Source organism: Ranitomeya imitator, chromosome 4 (genome assembly GCF_032444005.1).
Source record: "Ranitomeya imitator isolate aRanImi1 chromosome 4, aRanImi1.pri, whole genome shotgun sequence".
Classification (NCBI taxonomy): Eukaryota; Metazoa; Chordata; class Amphibia; order Anura; family Dendrobatidae; genus Ranitomeya; species Ranitomeya imitator.
The window spans coordinates 24,608,675-24,614,404 of NC_091285.1; positions in this window are offsets into that span (position 1 = coordinate 24,608,675).

The window sequence follows — 5,730 nt, forward strand, 5'->3', positions numbered from 1 at the left end:
GAAAAAAAAAAAAAAAAAATAAAAATTAGTAGACTGAAACAAAATAATTACCAATAGAAGCCCCCCAAAAAACCAACTCACTGATGGCCGACCGCGGCGTCAATTCCGCCGATTCTGGGAGCGCCTGGGAGAACCTTCATGCTGTGCTGGACGTTCAGCAGCAGCTGAAATAAAGGATAACTGAAATAAATAATAATAGACTGAAATAAAGGATAAAAAAAATTAGCTTTAATGTATGTATATGTTTTCTGTGTTACGTTAAATATGAAAAAATGAGCCCTCAACCAACTGTGTATTGCATGTGTAACCATTGGTACATACACCAGTTTTAAAATTTACCTTTATGAAATTATACTACGGACAATTTTTTAATAAAACAGTTTATTAATATTTTTTTTTTCTTTTTTTTTTTTTTTAATAATCACAATGGAGCAGAAATGCTCTTTATTTTAAATACAAGTACATCACCTGGGAATGGTTTCAACAGTAAAAAAATCAACACTTTAAAAAAATAAATAAATAAATAACCACAAGCTGCAGACCACTAGACTTTGCAATAATACATCAGATTAAAAAAAAAAAAACCACAGGCTGCACAAACCACTATACTAGTAAATACGTCAAAAAAGTACATTAACCAATATGACATTGACAAATGCACATGCAACCAACAAAACGCACACAAACGTACCTGCAAGCAGAGTCATGACGCAAGCATAACACATGAACAGGCGTAATATTGACGAAGGCATAATAAGGTGCAGGCACGTGAACACATACTTACAAAGCACACAGCAGTACAAAAGTACACACACACGGCCATCAGTCCTCCGGCTGGAGCTTGATGTCTTCACAGTGGCAGGCCTCAGGGTGGATCTGGACTGTAGCAGGGCACTGGCTGTTGCAGGACGACGGCAGGCCTCAGGTTGGATTCAGGTTTTAAAAGCTCTTGCTGTAGTCAGTACGGCATACACAAATGCGCGCACACACACACACACACACACACACACACACACACAAAAATGGCAATATACTCACACTGTTGGAGTGTGTCTGTAAGGTCCTTGCTGCCAGGCTGGGGTCTTGGTGTCCAGCTGGGGTCTTGCTGCCAGGCTGGGGTCTTGGTGTCCAGCTGGGCTCTTGCTGCCAGGCTGGGGTCTTGGTGTCCGGCTGGGGTCTTGCTGCCAGGCTGGGGTCTTGGTGTCCGGCTGGGGTCTTGCTGCCAGGCTGGGGTCTTGCTGCCAGGCTGGGGTCTTGGTGTCCGGCTGGGGTCTTGCTGCCAGGCTGGGGTCTTGCTGCCAGGCTGGGGTCTTGGTGTCCGGCTGGGGTCTTGCTGCCAGGCTGGGGTCTTGGTGTCCAGCTGGGGTCTTGCTGCCAGGCTGGGGTCTTGGTGTCCGGCTGGGGTCTTGCTGCCAGGCTGGGGTCTTGCTGCCAGGCTGGGGTCTTGGTGTCCGGCTGGGGTCTTGCTGCCAGGCTGGGGTCTTGGTGTCCGGCTGGCTGGAGGCTTCTTCTTCTTTTCTCTCTGGGTCTTGCTGGCATATGTGGGGTTGAAGGCCCAGACCAGGTTTATATAGATTTGGGGATGTCTGGCCAATTAGATAAAAAATCCTGGTTCTGAGCATGCTCAGTAGAAAAAAACGTATTGCAGCGCTGCATTGCATCGTACGACGTGTCTCGACACATCCGTCGCTCATAGACTTTCATTGTAGCCAAAGACGCATGCCGCAGGATGCGCCGAGACACGTTTTTTTCGGTCGGAGCCAAAAAACGTTACAATCTACGTTTTTCCAGACGACGTGTCGCCTAATTTCGACGCATCCGTCGAAAGACGTATACCGACGTATGCAAATCCGTCGCAATGCGTCGCCAATACAAGTCGATGGGGAAAAAACGCATCCAGCAAAATATTTTGCTGCATGCGTTTTTTCAGCAAAACGACGCATTTTAACGTATTGCAGTTAACGCTAGTGTGAAAGTAGCCTAATAGCAAAGTTTTCAATAAGGTGCCGTCCATCTTCTACTCCTTTACAAACACTTGTAAAAAAAAAACCAAGCAACTTTGCAATTTATGGAACCTCGTTCAAAATCCTCTGCGTTCAAAAGGAGGTATAACTCATATAGATGCCTCGGCCTGTAGGAGTCATCGCATCTGAAGGGTTAAACATGGTGAGGGGGCTTCATGTGTCTCCTCACTGACCCTCTCTGCATGGTGCTGATGGTTAGTCACGATAATAGGGGATCTAATAACGACCCCCCCCCCATTATAGTCCTTGTATTAGGCTTTGCCAGAGAATTACCAATATACTGTATGTTCTCCCTGTGGGTTTCCTCCCTGTTCTCCGGTTTCCTCACACACGCCAAAAACATACTGATAAGAAATTAGATTGTGAGCCCCAATGGGGACAGTGATGATAATGTCTGGAAAGTGCTGTGGAATTAATGGCGCTATATAAGTGGGTAAAATAAAATAAATACTGCAATACAGAAGTATCGCAGTGCATTATTACTGAAGAGTCATTGCGTAACGGCAATGCCGGCGTCCCTGCGTGGCCCCTCTCCTTCCTCCCGGCAGGGATGCCGACATACTCACTGCCCCGGGCGCGCAGCGGTGTCTGGTCTACTGAGCCTGCATACGTCATGTAGGGCTAGTGTTGCAAAACAATGGGGAGACAAAGAGCGCAATAGGGTCTTATCCACGTTACACAGAGGAGAATATACACCAAATTTGCTCACCTGGTTAGGATGAGATTAGAGCATATAGATAGCGGCTGCTGCAGATCCACAGGTCTTCACCGACCAGAGAAAATAATGTCTTCAAATGGAGATTTGTAGTTAAAGTTCTGCGCTGCCGCTAAGATGAATTTCAGGAGAGTAAAGTTGATTCACAGTGGTTTTATTCTACGCGTTTCAGGGGTCTCATGCCCCCTTCATCAGGAAATACCACCTAGGGTAGGGCTAGTGCACATGCGCGCTCCCCGATTCTTAAGATGTCAGCATGGGCACTTTGGAGATGATCCCAGCCAATAGCTGGGTGGCATCAGGTGCATAAAGCACGCTGCCCTGTAGGGAGGCGCCTGAGCAACGCTCCCGCTTTGGTTAGTTAGTGTTGTGCAATTAGTCAGGTCCCCTGTGTTGTCTGAATTAGTACTGGTTTCCATAACCCCTGAAGTTTAATGCTTAACCTGAAATTGCTCCGGTTGTATCTGAACCTGAAATTGCTCTGGTGGCACCTGAACTTGAAGCTGCTTCGGAGGTGGCGCTTGAAATCTGAAGCTGCACCAGCGGCACCTGAGCCTGAAGCTGCTCTGGTGGTACCTGAAAATTAAGCCGATCCGGTGGTACCTGAACCTGAGGCCACTCCGACGGTATGTGAGCCTGATGCTGAGCTGGTGGTATCTGAACCTGAGGCCACTCTGGCGGTATCTGAACCTGAGGCTGCTCTGGTGGTACCTGAACCTGAGGCCGCTCTGGTGGTACCTGAGGCTGCTCTGGCGGTACCTGAACCTGAGGCCGCTCTGGCGGTACCTGAGGCTGCTCTGGCGGTACCTGAACCTGAGGCCGCTCTGGCGGTACCTGAACCTGAGGCCGCTCTGGTGGTACCTGAACCTGAGGCCGCTCCGGTAGTACCTGAACCTGAGGCTGCTCTGGCGGTACCTGAACCTGAGGCCGCTCTGGCGGTACCTGAACCTGAGGCCGCTCCGGTGGTACCTGAACCTGAGGCCGCTCTGGCGGTACCTGAACCTGAGGCCGCTCTGGCGGTACCTGAACCTGAGGCCGCTCTGGCGGTACCTGAACCTGAGGCCGCTCCGGTGGTACCTGAACCTGAGGCCGCTCTGGTGGTACCTGAGGCTGCTCTGGCGGTACCTGATCCTGAGGCCGCTCTGGCGGTACCTGAACCTGAGGCCGCTCCGGTGGTACCTGATCCTGAGGCCGCTCCGGTGGTACCTGAACCTGAGGCCGCTCTGGAGGTACCTGAACCTGAGGCCGCTCCGGTGGTACCTGAACCTGAGGCCGCTCCGGTGGTACCTGAACCTGAGGCCGCTCCGGTGGTACCTGAACCTGAGGCCGCTCCGGTGGTACCTGAACCTGAGGCCGCTCCGGGAGTACCTGAACCTGAGGCCGCTCTGGCGGTACCTGAACCTGAGGCCGCTCCGGTGGTACCTGAACCTGAGGCCGCTCCGGCGGTACCTGAACCTGAGGCCGCTCTGGCGGTACCTGAACCTGAGGCCGCTCTGGCGGTACCTGAACCTGAGGCCGCTCCGGCGGTACCTGAACCTGAGGCCGCTCTGGCGGTACCTGAACCTGAGGCCCCTCCGGCGGTACCTGAACCTGAGGCCGCTCTGGCGGTACCTGAACCTGAGGCCGCTCCGGCGGTACCTGAACCTGAGGCCGCTCTGGCGGTACCTGAACCTGAGGCCCCTCCGGCGGTACCTGAACCTGAGGCCGCTCTGGCGGTACCTGAACCTGAGGCCCCTCTGGCGGTACCTGAACCTGAGGTAGCTCTGGTGGTACCTGAACCTGAGGCAGCTCTGGCGGTACCTGAACCTGAGGCCGCTCCGGTGGTACCTGAACCTGAGGCCGCTCCGGCGATACCTGAACCTGAGGCCGCTCCGGCGGTACCTGAACCTGAGGCCGCTCCGGCGGTACCTGAACCTGAGGCCGCTCTGGCGGTACCTGAACCTGAGGCCCCTCCGGCGGTACCTGAACCTGAGGCCGCTCCGGCGGTACCTGAACCTGAGGCCGCTCTGGCGGTACCTGAACCTGAGGCCGCTCTGGCGGTACCTGAACCGGAGGCCGCTCTGGCGGTACCTGAACCTGAGGCCGCTCCGGCGGTACCTGAACCTGAGGCAGCTCCGGCGGTACCTGAACCTGAGGCCGCTCCGGCGGTACCTGAACCTGAGGCCGCTCTGGCGGTACCTGAACCTGAGGCCGCTCCGGCGGTACCTGAACCTGAGGCCGCTCCGGCGGTACCTGAACCTGAGGCCCCTCCGGCGGTACCTGAACCTGAGGCCCCTCCGGCGGTACCTGAACCTGAGGCCGCTCTGGCGGTACCTGAACCTGAGGCCGCTCCGGCGATACCTGAAGCCGGCTGTGTCTTCCTGGCTTGTATTCCAGTATCCGAGTCTTGTCCGGCAGTGACCCCGAGCCTGTGTCTGTGATCCTGACCCCTGGGGTCGGCAGCTGCAGTACCGGGGACTGCCCAGGAGGGGCACCAGGCCGCTTCCTGCATGACAAGCCTGACTCCACCATTAGGAGCTTTAGTGAGGACCAGGTGGCCACTTAGCCACGCTCCTCCTGGGCGGGCCCGGCTCCCGGCACAGCGGGTCCACCATTCACATGTCTATTTTCCTACATATTATATGTTATGGTGCAATTAACACCCCCTCCCCCCCCCCCCAAACACTAATCACTAGTAAAACAAAAATAATATATTTACGTTCCTCAACAGTGAAATTTCATCACCAATATTGATAAATTCTGGAAATCCCAGGATGGACGCACAGGTCACCGGTCTGCAACTGATCCACAGAGTTATTCTATGGCGCAACCACAAATACCAGTGGGTCCAGTGGGAGCAGAATGACCGCACACCACGTGGTGCATCACTGATCATGTGACTGAGCAGCTCAGGCGAGCCCCGTGACGTCATAGCAGGGAATCCCAAGTGCGCAGGGCAAAGGCCGGTCTCGCTACTCACGCTCTGATTGGCTTTCGCAGCCAGGAGGGGGC